Here is a 14,250-nt window from a genome sequence, read left to right as displayed (position 1 = left end):
ACTGATAATGCACGATTCCTTGCAGTTCAAGGTGCACTATCTGGAGCTTGGCTCCAATGTATTCCTTCTGCCAACATTGGTACCATGTTGGATAGCCAAGACTTTGAAACCTGTATGGCTCTCCGCCTTGGCTGCAAGAGGTTTCAAAAGCACCAATGCAACTGTGGAAAGGTTGTAGAGGAAAATGGGCATCACGGGTTAAGCTGCTTATCTAGCAAGGGAAGACATTCACGGCACACAGAGCTGAATCACATTATTCAGAGAGCTCTTGCGTCAATTAAGATTTGTTCAATTCTGGAGCCTGTAGGTTTGTCACGCGACGATGGAAAACGACCAGATGGAGTCACTCTAGCACCATGGCGAAGAGGACAACGCTTAATTTGGGATGTCACCTGCGTGGACACTGTTGCGGCATCATACATACATCAAACATCAATAACCGCCGGATCAGCTAGTGAAACTCAAGCAAAGAAGAAGCACGAAAAATATTCCGATTTGAAATCTAACAATTTTTTCTTTGTGGCTCTAGCTTTTGAAACCTTTGGCCCCTGCAGCTCGGAAACAACATCATTTTTGAAGTGTATTGGACAAAACCTCATAGTAGAATCCGGAGACAGCCGTGCTAAAAGTTTCCTATTCCAAAGAATATCGCTTGCCATTCAACGTGGAAACGCCGCTAGCATTAGGGGCACCCTCCCAGATCATCCAGGAATGGACGAAATATTTTCTTTGTGAAAATGAATCATGGCAGAAAACTCAAGTGGATACTTGCCGAGCTCTCCAACCCTTCTACTGACGCTACTTGCGTCCATCACATTTTATTAAGATTATTGTTGTTACTTACTCATACTCTTAGTTTTTAGTTTAAATTCAATAACCACTTATTAAAGCCCCTTTTCATATGAATAAATAAATAAAGAAAGAAAAAAAATAGTTAATAACTGCCCCTGAATCATTACAGAGTTGGACTGGGTCAAGCATAGAGTGACCCAGTGACCCGGTGACCCAGTTCGTGTACTGACCCAGTGACCCAGTTGACCCGGTGACCCAGCTTGACCCGGTGACCCAGCTTGACCCGTGACCCAGCTTGACCGCGGTGCCAGTTTGACCCGGTGACCCAGTTTGACCCGGTGACCCAGCTTGACCCGGTGACCCAGCTTGACCCACCTTGACCCGGTGACCCAGCTTGACCCGGTGACCCAGCTTGACCCAGTGACCTATCTTGACCCAGCTTTACTCAGTGACCACGTCTTGACCCGGTGGCCCAGTAATTAAATTATTGTTAGGTATCATCCAAAACAATTTCAAGTAACTTTTAATTTAAAAAAAACTTCCTCAATAATATTCGGCAACAAGCACTTAGCCCAATTTCATTCAAGAGAACTAATACCTAAAAAAATCAAATGCATTTGTTTATAGTTTGTAGTCAAGTAGTCAATGAAAGTATTTAGAGAAAAGATTTATTTGGATTAAGCTAACTAGTAGAAAAAAATTAAATGTGAATGAACACCTGTAAGCAAACTGGTAAGCCCTGAAGCAAAGAAATAACATTATTCTAATACAATTCGGGACATGGAAAGTTTTTTACGGCAGTATTAAAGCAAACATCACAGAAATGGCAGTTGTCAAGCAATCGAGTATTATTTTCATCAAACCAGCATTTCATTTATTGCATAATCTGTACACTTGAACCGAGGGCACTGACTTAACTGCGTTATTCGATCAAACTAGGTGACTGGGTCGAATTGGGTCGCTGGGTCAAACTGGGTCACTGGGTCAAACTGGGTCAAACTGGGTCACTGGGTCTAACTGCAAAGAGTATGACGTGACCCAGCGACCCAGTTTAATTTAGTGACCCAGGTGACCCAGTTGACCCAGTCCAACTCTGTACATTAAAAGAAAGACAAATTATAAAAATTGTAAAACTAAGAAATACTATATACACTATTACCACAATAATCAGTACAATAGTAAACTAGTACCTTTTTTTTAATTTAAGGGGATGGTGGAATGCCTTACGCACACCTCCGCCTGACGAGGAAAAAATCTATGGCGGAGGTAGTGTGGGGCTTGCACTCACTAAACCACTTCCCCCTTCGCGGGTATCGCCAGGAGCCTTCTTCCGCGACATTCGTGTTTCATTTTGATGGCCTTATGCGGTCCTCTCTGTCTTCCCTTTCTCTTGTCCCTATTATTTTGCCAATCATCGTCGCTATGGTCTGCCAATTATACCTCGATTTTAACATTATCTTCATGATGTTGTCTTTCCCCAGGATTTCGCCCACTTTGATCGCCGTCCGCCATTTCTCACCTTCCCACCTTGGACACTCCAAAACCGCACGTCCCGCTTCGTCAGTGATCCCACAGTCGGTTACACTTGCCGTGCTCTCTCTTTCTTATTTTCCTTAAATATGTTCCATTTTCTCCATGCCCGGTAATAAACTGAATGACAGAATAATCTAATTCACCGTGTCTTTCGGTGGACTCTCTTGCAATTTCGCGGTTTTTCTTTATCTCCCAAGTGATGTATTTGTGGTCACTCAGTGTTTCAACCTCCTCCAACCTGGACCACCTACCTACCGACCCCCTCACTGACCATTGTAACGTCAATTATGGATCTCTTATCTCCCCTATCGATGGTTGGGACTGAGCCTAAATTAGTACCTACCTAATTGAAAAGTTTTAGCAAAAAAAAAAGATAAAGTTACACAAAGGAATAATTTATGCTGCCGTCTTTGCACCTACCGCCGATGCCGCTTTTGGATACTTCAAAAGGGTATATCTGCAAATTCAAACATCCCTCGGAAGAGAAATATTACCAGAAGAATGGGGTTGGAGATGAATGCGGAATACTGATACCGCAAACAATGAAGATCCTTACTAAAAATTATTTTTTGCACCTGCAAAACAGGATGGGGGCATCTTGTGGGTGCAGGGAAAGTGGATTAAATTGCACTGTAGCTTGCTTAGAATGCAATGGTAACAGCCTTCACCTTCACCTACAATCAACATCACAATAATGAACAGTGATGTAATAATGTATTATAGTCTATAATAATTTTTTTGCGAAAATATAATTTCTTAGGTATAAAATTGAAATCTTTACTATGATAGTTATTTATGTATCAAGGACATTAAGGCGATATTTATGCCGAGGGCGACAGAGCCCGAGGGATTGTAAGTCGCCAGAGGGTTAAATATCGAGTAATGCCTGAGGTGCATACAAAATTTTATTTTTCATCGTTTCAAATAATGCATTTCCAATATACAAATGTAATCATTATTGTTTGCCAACTTTATATCAAGTAGCATCTTTTTTATTGCATAATATAACTCCCGTCAATGTATTTGACAGGCCGTTTGAGGGCATAATGAAATGACAATCCATTATGCCCTCGGGCGTCATAGTGCTTTATATATCTCATATGACAGATATAATTGGCATATAATAGGCAAATGAAAAATAAACATTTTTTCGCCTTGTGCCTCTCATTTTGCAGTAAATTGTTTGAATCAAGATCGCACAATTTTGTTTAATCTTTTTTGGTTGAGCTTTTAACAATACTGTCGTTCACATTTTATGAAAATTCATTGATTGGCCCAAGATTCCGAAATTTTACAATTTTTATGCCTTACGGCGCTTCACTGTGAGTAGAAATTCGATTTATTGGCGCAGTACTGCGTAAACTATCGACAAAAAGTGCCTGCAATCAAACGTAAAATAAAATAAGCGTGAACCTATTCTCAACCGTCCCAAGGTAAATGTTTGTAAGTGAACTGTTTGAACGCCAAACACACTTTAACAAAACCTTTCAACAAAATTTTACTCTAAGCACCAAACAAGAACTGCAGGAAAGAGGAAAATACATTTATAAAAAAGATGTAATAAACGCAAAAAATCCACGGAAAAGGACTAGTACGAGATCACACAGAACCTCGCCTGGCAGTTTCAGTTCAACATAATAACTTTATCCTTCAAAATTCTATAGATTATATACTCAAATCTATTTTACGGTACTTATTGACAAAGCGTGTAGAAAACTAAAATTTGAGGGCGTTTTCAATTTGAAAGCTTTTTGAACTTTATGGATTATCTTGATGTTCTCTTCGCGTTACGCTTCACTAAATAAATAGAGAAATATACACGAAAGCTTTTGTCAACACTCGGCTAAAGGGATATATTTTCAGGCTTAACCTTTAGTGATTTTTGCCCTCGTTTTCAAAATCTGTCACGTTCTTTTTCTGATAATCGGCCCTGTGATTTATTGTTTGCGCTAAGCGCTCGAGCCCTTAGATTAAATTTCATTAATGCCAAATTGTAGAATGATACAATGAATAATGGTTCACTTACACCATTGGAAACCTAATTTTACTGCAGTAACGTACATACGTACGTCAAAAACTAATTACCGGAGATGCGAATTTGTTCAACACAAAAAGTGGCATTAATGCTACACGAAAGGTATTTTTAATTAAAAAGAAAGCGGTTTGCGGAGGAAAATCAATGCCGCACAATTGCGGTTCAATAAATTTCTCGCGCAAGAAAAATTGCTGTAATTAAAAGTTCAAACGCATTGAAATACAAATACGATCCTTGTTTAACGCCCTTTGGCGTATAACTCGTCAACTAAACATACATAACTTTACCTAAAAGTGTACGGCCCAGAATCCTTGTTTGGGAACTGGCGCCATCACCTACCATTTCCTAACATCGCATACGACTAATATCCGAAAATGTTGTATGCGTCGCCTTTTTTACTGCACGCCGGGGGATTATAGTCACTGCCTTAAAGCGATGAAAATCTATTTTATTGCCTCCAAACTTATTCCCTTTACTTCAAAGTGTCGACAGTTTTCATGCTATAAGATCAAAACTGTAAGGGCAAGTAAAATTATGGCTCTTCGCTCCATTGAGTTTTCTAAATGTATAATATTTTTTCGTGTGCGGCTTGGAGCGTCTTAGTGTGTTTTACAGAGTTGCAAAATAACGTAGGTATCCTGTCCCAATACACCCTCCAACCTTATTTGTATAAAAACTTCTATTCATAGTGCCCTTTTGTTCAAATAGAATTTGTTTGTTAAAAGGAGAAATGCAATTAACAAACTTTAAATGTTTTTGTAATCCCTTCAAAACTAGAAGAAAAGCTTTTAAGATGAAATTAGAAATAAGTCGAGCCATTATTTTGGAGTAAACTGCAATTTCCATTTACATGTCAACAACGGGGTTAATTAAAGAAGTTAGCAGAATAAGTGCATTCTTGTGTTAAAGTTGAAGCTACTTATTAAACAAAAAGTGTAACATTCAGATTGCTACTTTCGATGTAATTTAAACTGAAACGCTATTGTGCTTGCTTCGCCGAGCACCCTCTGCCTCTTTTGAGAGCATATTTTTCTCTTTTATCCATATTGTACGACGTTAATTGGCCCCCACTAAAACGACAACAATCTTATTTTGAAACTAACAAGGGAATATTGTGATGGTAATGTAAAATTGCGCTAGTTCTTCACAGGCAGAGGCAGTGTCTGTGGAAAGTTGACATCTTTTTATACACGTCTCCGCCATCAACCAATTCTTTGATATTACGAAGCACACCTTCAATAAATCAAACAACCTCACCCCAATCGTCAGGATGATCAAGGCATCTAGCGGTACCTGGGCCCCTCTGTCTTGTAATCTAGCTACACAGCTGCTAATCGTGATATTCTGCAACATTCAAACATGCGCGGAATTAGAGTCGAGCCTTTCGGATCGGAGCACTTACGCCGAGAAGTGTAACTTCCATGAGAGGACGCCTCATGACGGCGCCGGTGGGCCAACAGGGACCTAGAATACGTATCTGCAATAATAAAGGTTGTTGTTCATGATGAACGAGGATCTGCAGGAGTCATTCAACATCAGTGGGTCGCGCAAGCCTTTCGGCCCGGGGCCCAAACACGTTACTTCTGCGGGATAAGGAAGGCTTTCGACGCCAAACTAAGGTCACATGCTCTAGGCATGGAAAGTGGTCCTGTGGCCAAACGTACACCATGCGAGATAAGGAGACCTTCCGATGCTGTATCCACACCATCTGGAGCTCTATTTTAGGGTAAAATGTCTGCGTCAGCGAAGTCACTGCAACTCACAAATTAACACTCATCAAAGAATCATAGAGTAAGCCACAGTAGGCGATTTCACAGTAACTCCTATTAGTCCAGTATGCGGAGCAGTCAGAAGGGCCGATTCCGGCAAAAGGGGGTGTAAACGATTTTATCGTTTTAAATGGGTCCAAATTTGAAGAGTGCACACAAATTTTTTCCCGGCACAACTTTTGTCAGCCAAAAAACCTCAAAATGTTCGGACTTTTTTCAGTTTTTCACTTAAAACTCGAAAACGGTCCATATTATATGAATAACACTTCTTTAGTAAATTAAAGAAAACAAAATTCTGCGCCGATCAAAAAAAACAAACAAAATTAGTCCAATAGAAAAATTTTTTCAAGCAATAAAAACTCCCCTTTTTCCAACTTTTCTAAAAAACTGAGTTAATCTTTTTTTAATGCGTTGTGGCTCCTAAAAGAACGATAAAATCCCCTACCTCCCCCCACTCCCTAAAGATTGTAGAACATCAATCAGAGAGTTCAAAAAGTACCAACAATTTAAAATTGGACCAATGTTTGAAATTCGTTGGAAAAAAAGGGCGTTTTTTGATCGCTTATCAGCAGATGTCGAAGTAAGCCAAGGGCGTCGGCACTCGCCTGCAACGGTGACTTTAACTCAAGGTTACAAACTTGTACGTGGAACAAGAATCGTAGGTAACGTCAAACGTATGTAGAATTTGAACTTGAACGTGAACTTAAACCCTAAAAGTAATCAAAGATAACCCCTTTTCTATGATGACATCAAATTTACCTACCTCTTATATAAGAGGACTAATCGTAGATGAAGCAATAATTATCGAAGGAAATTACAATACAACAGATTACAGCCGAAACCTAAAGAAGGTACACTCTTAAGAAACGAAATGTACATGGCGATACGTACGATAAAAAGGAAAGAACGCAAATGTATTGCTGTGTTTATTTCGTCCGGCAGAATGAAATTTTCGGAAATCCTAATTAAGATGGGCAAGGGCGGCCTCCTTTTTGTGTTATTAATTTTCTTAATTAATTTTATCAATTGTCGTTGGTCTATGTAACGGCATGGAGATTATTGTGCTAAACGAGAAAGCGGTTAAGGTTGTTTTTTACAAATTAATTAAACGTAGAAAGTTCAGGGAATTTTCTGTTATCAAATGTAAATGCTTAATTTAATAGACAGGTATCGCCTTTTCTGTGTAGTTAAGAGAGATGAAATTTTATTTTTGCTAGAATTTAAGTTTGGATTTATCTCTTAATGTCTGATAAAGAAATTGATTTCGAAAAATAATCGGCGTCTATTTTTGTTGGCCTAATAACGTGCGTTGAGGGGATAGTCTAATTAGTAATTTTTATTATCGGAAGAAGGGTTTCGCCTTATACAGGACGTTAACAAGAAAAGCGTCGGTTTTTGTCACGTCACGTCAAGTATTCATTTGCAGCCACAGCCAGCATCGAAAGTTTTCGTTCAATGTGAGATTGAAGTTCCAACGAATTCGCGGCTAATTATTGTTCTACGTTTTGAAGATAAGGTGCTGCAAGGAGAGGTGTTTTTCGGCGTTTCCTAAGTTAGTTTTCAACGTGACTCAGTTTAAAGTTTTTTTTATTGAACATCTTTGTCTACCCGAAGAGAAGATGCTGCGATTGGCCGATGTAATTAGCGTAAGATGTCAATTGTGTTAATTGAAATTTTTTTGTGAACTATGTACGGATACCTTTTATTTTAATATTCAAATTCCCGGACAAGTTACAAGTAATTTTTACATTAATTTTCCGTGTGTTTCATTCTAACAACTTCATTTCTAATTTACCTGTGTTTTTATTGGATGCTTGCCCACGGTCCATGTTAATTATTCAAAATTTTTCAGTTCAGTTTGTAGTTTAAGTTATTTGGTTTGACCCACTATCTGTTAGCAGTTAACAGGTTAACTGAGAGCAAAGTCGAATCTCTGCTCTGTGCTGGGGAGAATTTTTGTGCCGTGATAATAAATGAAGGTAAAGAGCTAGCTAGGTTTTATTTTGGTGTTTTCTATACGTTCTCAGCTAGCTAGGTTTTATTTTGGTGTTTTCTATACGTTCTCGCCTACGGATCGGTGAACACAGAATTTCTTTTGTGGCGCCCAACGTGGGTCATACAGCAGTATATCCTCACTATCCCGAATTATGAATCCAGTTGCCAAAGATCAATATATTCGGAAGATGGCAATTAAAATTCCATGCGTTCTACCTTACGCTTTCGGCTGTTTGTTTAATTGACGTGCACCTCAATACGGCTTACGAAGGGAAAAGAAAGATGAGAATCGACACCAACAAATCAAGGCGCTGGCAATCGGCGTGGCAATTTTGCGTGGTTACATTCCATCAATAGATGGAGCCATCTATCAATTCTCTTTTAAATGTTACGGGGGTCTCTCAACAATAAAAATGCTTCGTAATGGATAAAATAAATCGTTACACAACATTCATTTTTATTTATTAGTAATGGCGCCATCTATTAGTTATATTGTGAATTAAAATAACGTCTTTCCGAACATTTTTGTGGTAATTATCTATACTGCATTCATTATAAGAAGGTAGTAGATGGCGCTGTGTTTGAAGATAAACACACACAGGAAAAATATAAAACGGCACCAAATTATTGTAAAGTAGAAATATTCCGCACTGTGAACAGAAATAAACCTTTGACAATAACAGCTAATGACATTTCGGCAGTTTAGTTGGCAACATAAACTACCACCTTACAAAATTCACCAGTCGTTTTATGTTTCATTGTAATACTGACTCATGTTTTAACCAATCACAGTGAAGGTCAAAGCTTCCCTATGCATTCTACCGCTACCTTCTTAAAATGAATACAGTATAATTTGGTGTAGTCGTTCTGATGTTATATGCGCGTATTACATACATTTCGGTGATTCACTTTTATTTCTATAGATAACAAATGGATTTGCACGAAACATGATCTACATTGCCTAACCGTAAGAGAATCTTCATTTTCTCGCAAGTTGTTTCTGGTAGATATTGACCACAAAAACACAATTTAGAGGTTTTCCAATTCTTACTTTCTTTTAAAACTATCGCGACAAAACCCGAAAGAATAAATCAAATTGTTTACACCGAAACTCGGAAGGAAGACGCAATATTGTTAGGAAATGTGGAACTGTAAAGTAATATTTCTTTTGTAAAGGGTTAATACCTCCCCTTTAAGTAGAAAAAAATCTATCTTTCCTCTGCCTTTAGTAAGTTAAATGTCTCATTTGAACTTTAGAAAGGATGCTAGTACGATATTTCTATATTACTCTAACATTTATTGCCATTTTCTTTATTATTTTTCGTAGTAGGTAATGTAAAATTGAAATTTGTGGATTTTACGTACTCCGGCCATAAGATGAGCATATGAGACAAACGTTTACACGTACCGTACGCAGCTCTAAATTTCTCATATTGGACTGATCCTGATTGATGTAAGGAAACGAAAATAATTATCCATTTTATTTCAATACAATTTTCAAAAGATAAATACTTTAAAGCAAATAAGTATTGCTGGTTTTGTAGTTCTGCTTAAAAAAATATTTTATTTCTTCCAAAAATTAGACCTTAAATAAAATTTTTTGAAATGGATCTGTCACCTTGCCCACGGCTCTTTAATGAATACGTTTATTACTGCCGAATGGATGCGAGATTTGCATAGTGCCATTCCAAACATTTTTCTTCGCCACAACAATGGAGACAAAAAGAATTATCTGGCTGAGACTGCGGAAACTGCCAATGCCACACTAGAGCGGCAGACGGAACGATCTCTGACAGCTGAACATCTTCCTGTGGGGCCTTTTGAGTCATAATAGCATCTTCTTTAGTTAAAATCCGATGTAACTGTATACCGAGCGATCCTCGAGATCTGTCTTTGGACTGTAACATTTTTGACCCGATAGTCTACGTAGCTGACCTTTTGATCGGACGTTTCTACCGCCAGGCAGACCAGATAGACAGACTCAATCTTATTTATTTTCTCATTAAGTGGAAGATAGATCAATGGGAATATCTACAGAGCTTTGAAGTTTGCTCTAGAGCTGTCGGTCAACTCAAATCAGCGCCAAAATAGATTTCTTGAGACCCTAGCCAACATCTTTAAAATTAATTTAAAGCATCACCCAAGGACAGCCGTGTCTGTGAAATACACAATCGAGATGTCGTAAAGAGCCTCTACAAAAATAAAACGACTTACGTTCATACTTGTCAGTTAAGGCGTGATAAACTGAAGAGTACAAGTAGTAGAAATAAACCAAAAGCCGTAGAGATTTCCCCGTCTAAATAAAATATCTTTCAGCTCGGCGAAAGTAAGTTTATTTTACTATCAGACGGGACCGTCGCGTCAGGCATGCAAAGAAAAAATTTAATCATGGAATTTTTGGACCGGGAATTTACGTTTTATGCATTGTCGAGTGTTGCGCACTAAGGATTTTCTCGTCTGTTACTGTTCTGGTCCTATTATTGCAACCCAAGATTACAGCTTACTATAAGGGAATCAATAAGGTCAATTAACTAAAGGGTAAATTATTGCGTGCAAGATCGAAATTGAACACTGATAGTAGCTTTAGCCTTGCTTGTTATACCGAGCATGTGTCTTTAAACAAAGGATTTATCAACATAAATACGTATCAATTTATAAATATTTGAATCTTTTAATACTCTTAAACGTTGTTTCACATTGACATCTATCTACATATAATAGCGAAAGGATAGCTCATCCCTAAGTAATTCATAACTAACCATTATAATTGCTGCATACAGCATGAACCTACTTCATTTAAATTTATAGATTCATTAATTATCCTTCACATCAGCATTACTTTAAAAAATTGCTCACCGTTACCACTAAAGGCATACGTATGCAAAGAAATAATTCATACTCCCCCTCCCCCCCTCTGTAATTTAATGGCCCTCGGACACACCTTCAAGGTATAGGCTACCTACTGCAAAAATTCTAGGACTCTAGGACCATTCCCCTAGAAGTAGTTCAAAACGGTAGAAGTGGGTCCGGACGGACGGACGAACAAAACTCAAACAATAGCACATTTTTTTTTAATTCTTAAAAAAATGCGTAAAAAAACAAGAGGGATAGTGAATAGCGCGGCTCACAAATATTGCGACACTAATCAGCTAACTCGAATACTAAAATCGTAATTAATACTCAATAAGAACCAATAATTCAATTTACATTAACTAAACAAACGCAAAATTTTGATCGATAACGAATCATCCATACAAATCGATTATATATAAAGGCATAAACGTGACGTTAACTTCAAGAAAACTACTGTACGATATCTAAATTTCCATATTACAAATGATAATCTAATTAATTTAAAATATAAATAAACTAGTACGAACAAATCCTTCGTAATGACACAAGTAAAGTAAATAAAAATCGTAGATACTGGTTTTGGAATAGGTCTCGGTAACTTCAAAAACAATTTACAAAGCACAAGCAACTATACCGGGTGGTGCACGGTAAGTAGGAACCGAGGTAGGAACATAGGAATTTAACATGGGAAAATGAGTTTTATGCAATATACTGCGCTCCTGTACATTTTACAGAAAAAAAACTGTAGAGTTTAAAGTTGTTCAGAATTAAAAGGTGCATACAAAACTGTTTTTAGATGTTTTATTAAGCTTTTGGTATACCCGCAAATTTAAAAATAAATTTCAACTTTTCTGTTATTAGTAGCAATTCATAAAACAACAAAAGTCATAGCTACTAATAACAGAAGAACATTGGAAAAAACATGGCCGACATGGAGCATTATAGTCACAGTCTTTATACAGTCACTGTAAGAAAAGGTACACTCCGATAGCCTCTAGCGGCAAAACAAAGAACTAAAGAAATAACAACTCTTACCACAGAACTAACTTACATCTAAACTAAACGTATTTACAGGGCAAATGCATAGATGGCGTAAGAATATCGAATATAAATTTAGAATTTAAATAAAAAGTGTTACACACGTCCCGTGTTACACACACACTTTTGTTTGGCGAGCTACAAAAAATTTGTCAAATATAATTTTATATGCGATCTATCCGGCACGACGGCCGGTTTAACTTGAAATCGATGCAACCTTTGTTTTTTAAATGCAATGCCTATGTTTTTTAAGATACTTGAAAAGAGCACTCAATTTGCTGTATGACAACATAAAATATGCACATGGTTGATATACAAATAAAATGGAGAAATTCGTGATTCAATATTTAATTTATATTTATATAACTAATAAATTAATTTTTTTAAATTCTGTGACGTGTGTTTATGAACCCAGTAAATGTCGAGTCTCTTGTAAATTTGGGGAAACTGAGTGTTTATTTGTAAAACAAAAAACAATTAATAAATGTTTGTGAAAATGAAGCAACTAAATTGTCGCCTTTTGAAGTCATTCTCAGTCAAGACCGATAACCAATTTCGTGATTTCCACAGAGAATAATTTAGAATTAGGCACTGTTATATTACAGTATAAAAACAGAATATGAAAATAAATATGAAAGCTTTAAATTTACAAACGTACGTGCATGTGTTCGAATGAAGCAGTGGTACTCCGAAAAAATGCTTCATTAAATTTAAACGCGTAACATTAAATATAAAAATAAAATAATGTTATATTAAACTTCATAAACTAATCTCAATTAAAAAGTTAAATTTAAAACTAGTTATAAAATATTACGCGAACATTAAAATTATAATTTTCCGCATCCTGACTAACAAGAAAATTATGGAACGTAAAATACTAATTTATACGTCTACTGACGGATTTGAATTTCCATCACTTCCGCGGTACGTACGAACGTAAGGAATCTTATTATGGAATTTATTTGCTTGCCAATAACCCGACATTCCTTATATGGTTGGAAACTTTTGCTTCGAGCAAACATAAAATTTACGAGTTTTTCCTTAAGCACTAAAGCAACCAATGTTTGATTTTAGTTCAGCCGAGTCATGCTATACGTTTCCTCCGCACATTTGCGATCGTCGTTATATTCAGAAATGCTGAAATTTAAATAAGATTCCCTAATCATTTGTAATATTTTTCATAAGAACTAGTTTTAGATTTATAGTTTTCTTTTGTTGGAAATTGTACCATGAACGGTCCCTATTCAAGTTTTGTGAAAAGAGGGGCAAGGAATAAAGAATACTGTCATGTGAATGTGTATTATTTATGTAATGATACTGTTTAGTTTTTCTAATCTACTATTAAGTAGAATTCTATTACAATCAATAAGAGCATTATTGCAAGTATCGTTATCGTATCGACTTAAATCGTTATTTTTTTATTTGCGACATTTTCAATTAACTACATGTGAAATTAGATCACTCGCCAGTAAGCGGGGGACATTCTTTGTAATCCGAAGGCCCAATCTTCAAATGAGTATAACTTTTGATTGAAAAGTTATTTTAAAACAATTTTGTTCCTTAACTCATCAAGTATGTACACAACAAAATTTCGTGGAATTCTCTCCATTTTCGTTGTCCGGCCAAGACTTGCAGTGGAACTTTTTTTATTCGAATTTTCATAAACTAATTCCAGATTCGTCATTTTCATGTTCAAAAACCCCTAGATACCAAATTTCCCCAAGTAGGGGTGCGCCCTTTCGTGGTAGGAATTTTGAAAAAAAAAATTTCAAAATCGGATAGGGCATACCCGAAAACCTATTCAAAGAGGTGCCACCCATCTTTGTAACTCTTATGGTTGCTGAGAAAAAAATTAAAGAAGAAATCCAAATTTCACCACTTCTTTGGGGGTGGCTACCAAAAGAAACACGTCGGTTTATTTGGAAAAAGAGCTTGTCTCCTCTCTGCAAAGCACAGCGCCAATGCACCACTGATCTTTGAAGCTGTCCATTTGATTCATGCCTTTATGCCACGAGAAAATTAATAATATTTTGTTTTTTATGCCCTTTAGGTAGGAATAAGCATCTTGTAGAGGGAAAAAAGTGGGCATAATAATGTGTCATTTAAAAAATAAAAACGATTTTGCAAAATTTCATTTTTTGTTTCAGGATATCTTCAGTAGGCGGAATTTTTTTAGTTTCAAAGCGGCAAGTATCTTCAAAAAAAGTCGAAGTTTCAAAACGGCACTTTGTTAAG

Source organism: Photinus pyralis, unplaced genomic scaffold (genome assembly GCF_008802855.1).
Source record: "Photinus pyralis isolate 1611_PpyrPB1 unplaced genomic scaffold, Ppyr1.3 Ppyr1.4_unclustered_Scaffold2346, whole genome shotgun sequence".
Taxonomy (NCBI): Eukaryota; Metazoa; Arthropoda; class Insecta; order Coleoptera; family Lampyridae; genus Photinus; species Photinus pyralis.
The sequence above is the reverse complement of the archived record's forward strand: the minus strand, read 5'-3'. Positions refer to the sequence as shown.